This window comes from Polypterus senegalus, chromosome 18 (assembly GCF_016835505.1).
Source record: "Polypterus senegalus isolate Bchr_013 chromosome 18, ASM1683550v1, whole genome shotgun sequence".
NCBI lineage: Eukaryota > Metazoa > Chordata > Cladistia > Polypteriformes > Polypteridae > Polypterus > Polypterus senegalus.
This window is the reverse complement of record NC_053171.1, coordinates 91731582-91745402: the sequence shown is the minus strand read 5'-3', so window position 1 is coordinate 91745402 and position 13821 is coordinate 91731582. Positions and strand designations below refer to the sequence as shown.

The 13821-nt window shown below is 41.1% G+C and overlaps 1 protein-coding gene across 2 annotated transcripts in view; it reads left to right on the top strand.

The window, feature by feature from the left end:
* The first annotated feature begins 1223 nt into the window (after positions 1–1223).
* The window catches only part of adck1 (aarF domain containing kinase 1), a 900828-nt gene continuing 888230 nt past the window's right edge, over positions 1224–13821 (top strand). For both annotated transcript variants that reach the window (XM_039741371.1, XM_039741370.1), the window contains exon 1: positions 1224–1252. The gene's annotated coding sequence lies outside the window, so the exon portion shown is untranslated. The remainder of the gene's footprint in view (positions 1253–13821) is intronic.

Sequence of the window (13821 nt, the reverse complement as noted above, 5' to 3'; positions counted from 1 at the left end):
CAATCCTGCCAGCAACCTCCACGTTTTCCCTGCAAGTTGGAGGCGCTGCTTTCAGGGCTGGATGCAGATTAACATCATACCCAGGACGGAGCAATTGCAGGTTAAGGGCCTTGCTCAGGCTCCCAATGCAGTGGAGTCACTTCTGGTGTTAATGGGATTGCCGTTCCAAATCCCATAAACACCAGAAGTGATCCCTAGCCTCAGAGCCACTACTCATAAAGTTCAACTACTTTACTATCCCATTCACGAAACAAAGTCAAAAGAAACATGAGATTGATGAGTAGATTGCCATCATTTTTGGAGAGCTCTCTTGGTTAGTGGTGGCAAAGTGGGATCTTATTTTGTGAACAAAGCTTGAGTTAACAGGTCAATCAATATTAACTAGGACAGCAAAAAAGCTAGAATTCACTCTGCTGATGTGTCCTTGTCACTAGCCATACAAGCATTGTGGTAGAGAAAAATCCTACTGTTTCAAAGAGTTTGTACACCATTGAAAGACGTTGGAAATGGTAACTTGGGGACAGGTGACTTTGTAAATATGCTGAGAAGCTGCAGCAGCCTGGGGATCATCAACACCAACAGAATGGGTTGGCATTCCATCATTAAAATGAGCAGCTTCAATACCAGCTACAGGGAAGCCATAGCTGTGTGAATCCTGCTAATACAGCTAAAGCAAGCATTGTTCTAGTTACAGCAACCTATACAATTGTGATCTTGGTTCGGCACTTTCAAGCACTTTATGACGCTAACTGGGGTGCAGCACAGAACTCTGGGCCCTATACATAAGCTGTATCTGTAGGCCTCTTCCGTTCAAAAATGAAATTTTCATTCCAGGCTTGGAGGGCTCCCAAAACCCCACTCCCCCCATTGGGCGATGGGTAATCATTACCTTTTTTCCCACCACTACGACTCCCATTGACGCTACAATGTGTATATTTAAGGAAAGGGAAATGACTGAATTAACATTTTTTAACTAAAATAATAGCATCTAGCAATATTATTTTTGTAACAAATTTTAAAACGGCAGTATATATGAGTTTAACAGAGTTTGCAGTGTACAGTAGAAAAATCCAAATTTGCCCTGTGCTTGTTAAAATGAATGTTCAAAAAATCTGTCCATCTGTATGTGTTGTAAAAGTGGACTTCAGCCCGTGAGCTCCCGACAGCAGTTTTTGCAGCAATGACTACAATTACCAAGATGCTTGGCGGTTGCTTTACGCCATACAGGGAGCGGAAGAGGCCGAAGAAGCCGGTGAGTGATTTCCAATAGTAACACGCTTCACGCGCGTTGCTCATTGTGGCGTAGATTCTGTCGTAGTATTTGAAGCGGACAATTGTAGTACTGTATTACGTATAATGTCTCTGCTTTCTTTCTCTTTCATAGTATTGTTTTAATATCAATGGTCTGTACTTGTCAGATAATTGTGTCCTCTGCTCTATATCATAAAACTGCAGCTTTAATTGTTTTAGAATATATAGATTTCTAAATCCTCATGCGAGCATGATCTATTATAACGACATTAAATTCCAAAATGCCTGTTTGTACGAAGTGTCGGAATCTGTCATTTCAGAAGTTTATACGTAATTTGATTATGATGTAGCTTCAAGGACCTGCTAGTGTAGCTCATTACAGCTGACGTCTGAGCGGCGGACGCATGTGTCTCAAGAACGGAGTTCCATAAAGCTCTGTCAGTCTGGAAGAGGTGCTCTAAGAATTAGATGGGAATACGTCTTGGATCTTAAAAGATAGCGCTCAAATGTATTTTGCAGTAAATCTTTTAAATGAAAATTCCATAATGCATCACGTTTGCGCTTGAAATGTAAAATGTCAATCACTGTAGTTGTTTGTTTTCTTTTCATGACGGCAACATTTCTATCTCGCAATTTTTAATGATGGAAACGAATAATAAGAGTCCAGTGACAATCTTGCGCCCATTGGTATCGGAATAAGCCCCGCCCACCCGTGCCTTTGAAGTGGATTTAGCCTATAAGGAGTGAGAATGCAGGCAGTCCGCTAACTTTGAGCCAGAGAACAGAAGATTACATGTTTGACCCAAAAAAGTTTACATTTAATCTGCAAAATTCACCTTTAAAAGACATTTCAAAACTTGTGGAACGCAGTCTTGATAGACCAGTTATAAACCATTAGATAGCTATGTAATTTTCGAATCAAGAATGGCAGTATTATGTGAAAAAGTGCGTTTTAGGGACGTTAGGGTGTAACAGCAGAGTGCTTTTAAAGGTACTTTGAATTCAATCAGTTTATTTAGAAACCCATTCGGCTCAGATTGTCTTGAAGAGTTTCTAGTGGACAATTTGACAACTCAAAAAGGTACTGGTGGAACTTTGTGCAGGATGTTCTCAGCAAGAAATGTTGACCTCAACTGTGCACTTCATTGGGATGTGAATGGAGCAATTTGAGGAACATCTGAGCCCAACATAGAGCCAGAAGCATTGCTCAGGGTTGTTTAATTTTTGTAGTGAAGATTGCTGCAGTGATTAAAAGCTTAGTAGTGACAGAACCACATGACTGGATGAAGTCTGGTTAGTTGGAAATTCTGCAGTCATTGGGTTTTTTTTTTTGATTATTGAAATTTTGTGGAGGATGAGGGCAGTTTCTCACAATTGAGATTTTAAAAAGGGACACGAGAGCTTGTTTCTTTTGATTATCATTTCTTTGCAAGGACAAAGAATAGATCTACCATTACATGGCCAAAGCAGGGCCAACCGTGCTTTTTCTGGATCCGAGGTTCAATACTTTGATCTTGTTTGACTGACAGATTTAAAAAAATGTTTCAAAGTATTTTTTGTTAATTCATCAGTGTTAGACTCCCAGCTATTCTTAATCCTTACTTAAAACCCGAAAAATCGATCATAAAATCAGACCCTGACTTATATGCGACATTATAGTTACCGAAGAACTTAGAAATTACTGCTTCGATACCGAAGCCTCTTATTCCAGGTTGTTCATCAACCTATCAATTCTACCATTCTACATCAGGAATCAGTTTTCTAAAATCCGGTGTGGCAAAAATGACCTCTTTTAATTTAGCCTCAGACAAAACTGAAAACATTGGGCACAAATCCATAACAATGGCTTCATCTTTTGTTGGGCCTTTGACAAGCCACTTCGTTGAATCACATGAAGCAGTGGTAGCAGCACTTTATCTTAATCAGCTTGGTCTAATGAAGGTTTTGGTGCCAAGCTGCTGCTTTTTTTTTCTAGATGGCCATTCCTTCTGAATCCAATGTCAATTCTTGGCTCTGCTGTCCCACTCACAGAAAAAAAAAACCTGGGGATTTGGTTTGCCCTGTCTTCTGACCCAGTAAAATGCACAGAACCTTCAGATCCCCACATACAGTATGAACCAACAGTGCTCATTGTAGTTAATTTTTTCAAGCTGATTTTCAAAGCTTTAAACATAGATTTTAATATTAGAAAATATTAAATTCAAACAAATTATCATTAAAATAAAATATTAATATTTAATGAATTATAGTAAAAAAAAGCTAAAAATGGTATTTTGTCAAAAAATATGTCAAGGGGTAATTTTTTTTTTAATTCAGTATCCAAACCTATATATACATTTTGCCAAAATTTAATTGCAGCAACTCAAAATTGTACGCAGCACTTTGTATGGCCCCTGTGTTCTTGTATACATGCCTGACAACATCGGTGCATGCTTCTAATGAGATGACAGATGGTGTTGTGGGGGATCTCCTCCCAGATCTGGACCAGGGCATCACTGAGCTCCTGGACAGTCTGAGGTGCAACCTGGTGGCATTGGATGGACCAAAACATAATGTCCCAGAGGTGTCCTATTGGATTTAGGTCAGGAAAGTGTGGTGGCCAGTCAATGGTATCAATTCCTTCATCCTCCAGGAACTGCCTGCATACTCTCACCACATGAGGCCAGGAATTGTCGTGCACCAGGAGCCACTGTACCAGCATAGGGTCTGACAATGGGTCCAAGGATTTCATCCTGATACCTAATGGCAGCCAAGGTGCCTTTGTCAAGCCTGTAGCGGTCTGTGTGACCCTCCATGGATATGCCTCCCCAGACAATCATTAACCCACCACCAAAGTGCTGTGGTGTTATGGGTCCACAGCTCGTGGAGAAAAGGCCATTGATTTTAAATAAATAATCACCGCACCCGAGGCGGCTTCGTGAGGGGGCGTTGTTAGCAGCGGGGCAGTCGTCGATGTGGGCGTTTCTCACCGTGTGCACAGGTGAGGAACTGCCCACATTCGTGATTGCTCCCGTGGCTAATGCTGCAGCTGTGATGGCCCCTCATGTTTTTAAAAGAAGCGCAAGTCGGTTGGGGAGGAGAGAGAGAATCGATCGGAGAGAAAGGAAAGGAGAGGACGGAGGTTACAGGGAGCGTGGAAGCAAGCGGTGCAGGAGAGAGACGGACACGCGGAGCGTGTGGTGAGCGCGCGCGTGGGCAGCTGCGAGGAAGCTGGGTGTTAGGCCGACACCCAGGTGTTTGTGTAGATGTCGCTCCCGCTGAGCGATCTGGTAGCGGTAGTGACAAGGTGAAAGCGACGGGCCGCAGAGAGGCCATGGAAAAGGCAGCGGAAGTCGGGAGACTTGGTGATGGAATCCCCAACGGGCGACCTGGCCGTTGAGGGTAATCAAGTCTCGGGACTGGGATGAGTGCCAGACCGAAGCCAGGGATCGGGAGGTCTCCAGTCTCGAGCGTGTGATGTAGGAGGGCAGCTGCAGAGAGCGTCTTGCCTGCTGCTAAGCCCGTACGGGATAAGCAGGTGAGACGCATACAGAAAATAGGCACGGATTGTGTTAGTGTTTTAAGATTGATTCCATAAGAAGATTTAACCTCCGATTTTAAGGATTGTTTTTTCTATTGAGTTTTAACCCCCACGTGTTCTTTTAATGGATTATTTATTTTATTGAAGATCTGCACTATTTATTGGAACACTGTTTTTGATTTGATGGACAATTATAAATAAAAGCACTTTTGCACTTTTTACCTTCCCCTTGCTCAGATGCTTAATTTGCCTCCATTGACTAGCTCACTCGGCAACATTATCGACGGTGTTGGGTTCGAGTGCTTCCAATAGCAAAGGGAGTGTGGAGCCAGAACCCACATCGTCACAAGTGCTCATGCTGAATGATGTTACAGGCAGCATAATGTTCTCCATGGCTTCTCCAGACCCTTTCACTTCTGTCACGTGCTCAGGGTGAACCTTCTCTCATCTGTGAAAAGCACAGGGCACCAGTGGTGCATCTGCCAATTCTGGTATTCTATGGCGAATGCCAATCGAGCTGCATGCTGCTGGGCAGTGAGCTCAGGGCCCATTAGAGGACATGGGGCCCTTGGGTCACCCTCATGAAGTCTTTCTGGTTGTTTGGTCAGAGACATTCACACCAGTGGCCTGCTGGAGGTCATTTTGTAGGGCTCTGACAGTGCTCATCCTGTTCTGCTTTCCCCAAAGGAGCAGATACTGGTCCTACTGATGGGTTATGAACCTTCTATGGCCCTCTCCAGCTCTCCTAGAGTAACTGCTTGTCTCCTGGAATCTCCTCCAAGCCCTTGAGACTGTCCTAGAAGACACAGCAAACCTTCTGGCTATGGTACATATTGATGTGCCATTCTGGAGAAGTTGGACTACCTGTGCAACCTCTGTAGGGTCCAGGTATCACCTCATGGTACCAGTAGTGACACTGACTGTAGCCAAATGTGAAACTAGTGAAAAACAGTCAGAAAAGATGAGGAGGGAAAATGTCAGTGGCCTCCACCTGTTAAACCATTCCTGTTTTGGGGGTCATCTCATTGTTGCCCCTCTAGTGCATCTGTTGTTAATTTCATTAACACCACAGCAGCTGAAACTGATTAACAACCCCCTCTGCTACTTAACTGACCAGATTAATATCCCAGAAGTTTCATTGACTTGATGCTGTACTCTCATTAAAAAGTGTTCCTTTAATTTTTTGAGCAGTGTATATATATAAATTACATGAAATAATCAAAACAATTTTTTTCGTTTACACCGGTGTTATACATTTATGAGTACTGTATTGTAGCTTGTGTTGTGTGTTTTGTGAAAGGTTTTTTTCCACTAAAGTATTTTTACAGTTGTTATATTTTCAAATATTTAAAGAACAACTGGCAATTGCAAAGTGTTTTTTTTTTTTTGTTTTTTTTTTTGCTGCCATATAAATCAAAAATCCTTACTTTATTTTGCAGGACCTAACTTTTGTGCTTTTTTAAAAAAAAAAACCTGAAACATAAAATATCTGTTTCAGATTCAGTAGGCTCTGATTTAAATGTTTCATTTTCTTGTAAACACATATTTAAAAAACAGAAACATGAAAAAAGTCACCAGACTTGCTGGATTGGCTGATCACCAGAAGGCATATGTGCTGTGTCTGGGCGGAAGCACTCCTGGCTCCTTCCATGAAAGAAAACAGAACAGGCTTTATGGTGTCTTGAGGTCTTAGTTCACTATGCAGTGGTTTTGCCTCATCATGACTGTAAGTGCCAAATCAGAGGTTGTTCTTTTTAATTTTCTTCCGTTTTAGTCATCCTGGTGTGTGTTTAGACCCAATACCTTCTGTAGGAAAAAAATAAAATGCAGTAAAAAAGTATATTAATTAATTTGCATTGAGCCAATTAGCTAGGAGACTGGAATCAAATGGAATATGACAAGCATTATACTGGACAACAAATAGCAACAAAGGGGCCATCAGTGGCGTTGTAGCCCAGAATTACTTTATGTGAGTCCAGGGCCTGCCAGAAGACAATGTGAAGTGGCAGTACTGGGATTTTATTGGGGATACTCAAGTCTGTTATTCTGGGATCGGCTGTAAATGACTCAAGTACGACTGGTGATGGCTCACTGCCAGAGGTTTGATGAGAAAACTGAAGTGAGACAATAAAAGGCACAGTGACAGCTTTTTCGAGTTCCTTAAAATAGGAAAGTGTATGTGCCACTACATGAGGCAATAAATAAAATCAGTTGTTTGTTAGATTTGTTTTTCTGTACCTTGTGTGAGCTGCCGGTGCTTACTCCTCCCTTTTTTATTTTAAATAGATGGTAAAACAGGAGACAAGACTAGATAAAGGGAGTTGGGGGACCTCAAAGGCGAACCCCGTATAAATGATGAATAAAAAAAATGGCAAAAACAGTTTGTAATAATAATAATGTCTTTTTCCATCTGTTGTCAAATCACAACTGGCTCAAAATGGCAGCGGTGTCCTTTAAGAAGAGGGGTGGTGCCAAGGAACTTTGACCTGGAAGTGACATCATTAGGACTGCCAGTTGATTGATCTGTAAGAGGGAAAGGAGGAGAAGCATTAGGCAACAATGTCAACCCTTAACTCGGGGTGGAATTACAATGAGACAAGCCTTTAAGTTGTTTTGTCAAGCGCACATATGTGACAATATATTAAACTTATTTTTTTGGATTTATGACATTAAAAGTGTGGTTCATATATATTTGCTTTGCTTAGAAAATGTTAGTACGTCTGGCTTAAGTACCAATGTCTGGGGTTGAGGGTGTCTCATTGTCATTTACAGTCCATCTCAGCAACGTCTAGGCCACACTGTTATCTATGCTCATCTTTCATACAGTAGTCATAAATTAGTTTATACATTTGAATGTCCTCTCTAAGAAAAAGCCATTTTTCTTGTCCAAATAATTAAATTTTGATGTTCAATAGTGTTCTGGTTAATGTAAGAACTCATTTTACTCTTAAACTTTATCCTTGATTGAAGAAGAAATAGAATGTAAGTAGAATAGATAGAGAAAGAATATTGCCCTGTCAAAATCTTGTGATCTTTGTTGACCTGGCTGAAGGATTCAGCATTATCCACATCAAAAGCCTCATGTGATATACAGAATGTTTTAGCATCTGATATTCAGCTCATGCATAGCTTTTCATTAGGAGTTGCCATGCTGTTGACAGACTAGCTTTTTCCTCTCTCATCCTCCTTGCATCACTCCTTGAAGGGTTGCCAGTGGGGAATGATAACTCACAATTTGGATTCAGACTGTCAGTATGCTGGCTGCATGACCTTCTTTGTCTCTGACTCATCTTATTGGCTTTATTCAAGATAATTATGTTATTGTTTCTTCTATTCGCTTAAATTATCTTGGTGTTCTAAAAATGAAGCATATACAGTATGATGATGGGCTTTTTTTCTATGCAAACATTCAATTGTAGCTTGTAATTGTAGACCTGTGGAAAAAGTGATCTTGGGAAACAAATGCATGCATGATTAGGATACCTGGCACAACTGTTTCCATACAGCAGAAGCATTGTGTGGTCAAAGTACAAGATAGCACATTCAGTGGTGTAATTCTTGTAAGTGTAATAATATTGTACATTAATATAAAATAGCTTATACTTTCAACAAGAGAATAAGAAAATCAAGAAAAAAATCAGTCACAGTGAGTCACAGATCTTACTGTTGTCAGAGGTGGCTGGGGTGGCGACCCTGCCGGGATGCCCAGGAGGACCGGAGGAGGGCTTGCGCCTTCCCCAGACCATCTGGGTGCGACCACCCTGGTTCCTTTGGGGGCCACGGGTACAGAGCTTTGAAGCTCCACCCTGTAGGGGCCCGTGGTCGCCACCAGGGGGCCCCCATGCCTTTGGAGCCCTGGACCTCAGCACTTCCGCCACACCAGGAAGTGCTGGGGGGAAGAGGAGCAGGGACACCCAGAGTGCTTCCGGGGATGCAGCCGGCACTTCCGCCACATGGGGGTGTGTCTGTGGAAGATTGTGAGAACCCACCTGGAGCACATCCGGGTGTGGATAAAAGGGGCTGCCTCCCTTCATTCAGGGCAGGAGTCGGGAGTGAAGGAAGGCCTGAAGAGTGTAAGGCGTTGTGTGGCCAGGACTTTGGGGGTTTGTGTGTAAATATTGTAAATAAACGTGTGGTGGTGGAATTGCAACATGTCTGCCTGTCTGTGCCCAGGTTGTGCTCACACTGTCTAATCAGATAGATAGATAGATAGTAATTTTATTAATCTCAAGGGGTAATTCCCATACTCCAGCAGCAGCATACTGATAAAAAACAATATTAAATTAAAGAGTGATAACAATGCAGGTATAACAGACAATATTTTTGTATAATGTTAACGTTTACCCCCCGGGTGGAATTGAAGAGTCACATAGTGTAGGGTCTCCTCAGTCTGTCAGTGGAGCAGGACGGTGACAGCAGTCTGTAGCTGAAGCTGCTCCTCTGGCTGGAGATGATCCTGTTCAGTGGATGCAGTGGATTGTCCATTGATTTACAGGAGTCTGCTCAGCGCCCGTCGCTCTGCCACAGACAATCACTTGTCCTCTAGTCACTCTGGAGGTTTTGCACATCTTGAAGTACTAGTAGTAATAGTTATATTGTTGTATATGCAAAGTTATATTGTTGTATATGCAAAGTACAATTAAACTAGTCAAGCTCATATCATGCATAAAGCCTGCTGATTCTAGAATCACATATTGTAGAGGCATCTAATTCCAAAGAATTACTCAAAGCAGGTGACCTGAATCTAAAGTAGTGGAGGTGTTATTGTGGAAAAATCAATTGCTTCTTTCAGTATTCCTTGTTATGATATGATTACTACTAAGTACTCACTGACTGTTGTGAATAGTGCTCATTGCCGACAGCAGCCAAGTTGACTTATTGCAAATGAATATTTCTATGCTGGCATTCACCTCAGTGGTCAGACATGTATAATGCCTTCACGTGTACAGGGCGCACTCTTCATGAATACATTTATTAAGATGCAATGTGAATGATGTATATCAAGCAGTATTAAGCTAGAACATAGAGCAGAGGTGGGCAAAGTCAGTCCTGGAGGGCCGCAGTGGCTACAGGTTTTTCTTCCAACCCAGTTGCTTAATTAGAAAACAATCCTTGCCAATAATTTAATTTCACGGCTTATTAGTGCTTTAACTCTGCCATGTCAGGTCATTCTCGTATTATAGATTTTTTTTCCTTTCTAAGGATATCATCCAAATGATTTGAAGTCTAAAACGGATGAGTAATTCTCAATCCTGCACTTTTTTCTCTTCACTTTCCTTCCAGGTATTTAATTAAACCAAACAGTGCATGAGAAATACACACAGGTGAAATGGTAACAAAGTAAATGGAGAACTTCTGGTTTCTTTCGTCATTTGCATCCTATTGCTGATAAGGAGCCGAGAATGCAGCTGTTTAAGACTGAAATAAGTAATAAGGGTTCAAAATCTTAACAAGTGAGACAACTAAAATGACACAGATGTGATACTTGAGCAATAAGTGCTTCTTGTTAAGCAATTGGGTTGGAACAAAAACCTGCCGCCACTGTTGCCCTCCAGGAATGACTTTGCCCACTCCTGACATAGAGCATATACACTGATTAGCCACAACTTTAAAACCACTGACAGGTCAAGTGAATAACAGTGATTACCTTGTTACAATGGAGTCGAGGAGTGAGATATATAAGGCAACACGTGAACAGTCAATTCTTGAAGGTGAAATGTTGGAAGCAGGAGAGCGACTTTGTCAAGGGCCAGATTGTGATGGGTACATGACTGGGTCAGGGCATCTCCAAAATAGCTGGTCTTGTGCTGTGTTTCCAGTATTTTAGTACCTACCAAAAGTGGTCCAAGAAAGGACAACCAGTGAACAAGGTCTTGGACATACAAGGCTCATTGATGTACAATGGGAGCAAAGACTGGCGTCTCTGGTCTAGTCCCACAGAAGACCTACTCTATCTAAAAACTTGATGCTGGCAATGAAAGAAAGGTGTCAGAACAAACATCGCAGCTTGCTACACATGGGGCTGCGTAGCCACAGACCAGTGAGAGTGCCCATGCTAATCCCTGTCCACTGGTGAAAGCACCTACAATGGCCAAGTGAGTCTCAGAACTGGACTATGGAATAATGGAAGAAGGTGGCGTGGTCTGTTGATTCACATTTTCTTTGAGAACATGTGGATACCTTGGTGCGTGTGTGTCATACAGCTGGGGAAGAGATTGCAGCAGGATGCATTGTGGGAAGAGTGTGAATCTCTGGGCAATGTTCTGCTAAGAAACTTTGGGTCCTGACACGTACCACCTTGCAGCCCATGTACACCTCTTTATGGCAACGATATTCCAAGATGGTAGTAGTTTCTTTCAGCAGGATAATGCAGCCTGCCACACTGCAAAAATTGTTTAGGATTGTTTGAAAAACATGAGAAAGAATTCAAGGTGTTCAAATTTCCCAGGTCAAAATGTAATTGAACATCTGTGGGATGTGCTGGAAAACAAGTCTGATCCATGGAGGTCCCACCTTGCAACTTATAGGCCTTGAAATATCTGCTACAAATGTCTTGGTGCCAGATGACACAGCACCTTAAGTGGTCTTAAGTGGTGGAGTACATGCCTCGATGGGCCAGAATATACAAAATAAGTAGAAGGATCAAAGCTTGTCTGACTGCCCTACTCGGTGACTTGTTTAAAGTCAATGTTTTTAATTTCACCCTTTTATTATACATTATGTATTTTTATTTAGAACTATAATTTGTAACAAACACTAAAATTAAAAATGAGACAGCCAGGATATCACAGCTAAACCATTATATACTCTTATTGCTCTTCCTTCAGCTTTCGAAAATCTCCACACCCTACTGTCATCCCTGCTGTCTTTGGGACACCATTGAAAACAATAAAGCTATAAAGATGCCAGCATCCTGCCCCTGTCTTTCCTCTAACATGTTGATTTCTCTCTTTCTCTCTCATACCTCTTTTTTTCTTTATTGTGTATGCCTGTCATTCTCTTTCCTCAAACGTTCTGTAACAACTGCACTCCTTAGGATCTCTAATACTGTACAGTTATCTGTCTCCTGATCAGAACATGGATGACTGTGTGCTAAAAAACTCCTTTTATTTGCTTGGACATTATTTTTGTGCAAGATAAGGATGAAAAGAGCCTGCACTTTGATGTAATGCTGATGTAACACTGTCTTATATGTGGCAATAATATTCTAACTGATTCATTTTATATTCTTGCCTTTACTAGTATTGTGTTTTGAGGAGTCGGAGACAATCCTAAGAGCAACGTAGTAAGCAATGCAGATTATCGCAAGGCATGTTCAAAAGCACTGACATACAAATACATTCCAAGCCAATTTGGAGTCTCCACTAATCTGAGTAGCATGAATTGATCTGCATAAGGAAAGTAGAATACCCAAAGATAAAAGTGGACGGGATTGTCCTTCCGTCCCGTGAGTGCTACGCAGGCGTGGAGTTTCACACGTCCCGTCCATTTTGCAATGCACGATGGGATTTGTAGTTTCGTTTTTCCAGGTAAAAGATGATTTTCTACTCCAGACTGTGCAATGTCTTCTTCTTCTTTCTTACTATATAAAAGAGGTCGGGATTGTCCTTCCGTCCCGTGAGTGGAAAGCGTAGCGGTATTCCGCTTATCACAGACTTACTACTTGCAGCTTGCGGTACGAAGCGACATGATGTGAGTTCTGGTGCTCCCATTGTTCCCTTGCTTTTGTGCGCGATGCGCTGGAAAAATAGACAAAATTATGTCTCTGGAAATAATTAATGTCGATGGAGTACAAATGCCTCACCGTGTAGTAAATATCAGGGGGGTTCAAAAGAGCGACCTCAATATAGAAAAAAAGTTTACATTTCATCACAAAAATAACAGAAACTACGAGTATTAAAGTAATACCGCTCAAATGCAATATAACCAAATGAATGAGTTTGTATAAAATATCAAATTGATCTACATATTGAATTGCCTTAAGAAGTGGTCAACTTAAAAGTCGGTCGCTTTAAAAGGCGGGTCAGCCTAGTAGATAGATAGATAGATAGATAGATAGATAGATACTTTATTAATCCCAAGGGTAAATTCACCCAAAGAAAACACAAGTGCAACATGCAGATTCAACATAGGATGTGCCTCAGTGGAGAAATGAAATAACACCTAAACACCATTGAACAACAACAACAACATTTATTTATAGAGCACATTTTCATACAAATAATGTAGCTCAAATTGCTTTACATGATGAAGAAAAGAGAAATAAAAGACAAAGTAAGAATTAGAATAAGACAACACTAGTTAACATAGAATAAGAGTAAGGTCCGATGGCCAGGGAGGACAGAAAAAAACAAACAAAAAAAAAAAAACTCCAGACGGCTGGAGAGAAAAAATAAAATCTGCAGGGGTTCCAGGCCACGAGACCACCTGACCAGTCCCCTCTGGGCACTCTACCTAACATACATGAAACAGTCTTCTTTGCATTTAGGGTTCTCTTGGAAGGACTAGATGATGAGTAACATTGAAGAAATGTTAGATTTAAAATTCATTTTGCCGTGCTTTTCAAAGTATTCCCGTGTTCCAACCAAGGATCTCAAACTAGAATTCACTATGTACAGAAAGAGAGAAATGATATTACACTTTACATTTAATAATTATAACGGAATTGTAATTATAAAGTCAAACATTGGAAGTTAAAGCACTGAGTTCTTTTGATCTTTAGATTGGCAACATTTAATGGCACATGCAATCAACTGGAAACCAGCTAAATGGTTACTTGGGCCGCCTACCTATGACGACTTAATTGTTGCTGTACCATATGAGCTAGTGGTGCTGGCTGTAACTTTTAAAGATGTTTAACAGTATTGATAGTCAATGTTGTTGTAAATTTTTATTAGTCTTGCTACTGCTAAAAAGATTCATTATTATTGCTAGGCCAGAGTTAACAACAATAAGAGAACTAGAACCTAAGGAAGGTTTTTTTTTTCTCCCAAAATGTGTTTTGTGATTGAAAAGGTAAATGAAAATAGTTTACTTACAAATGTGAACTT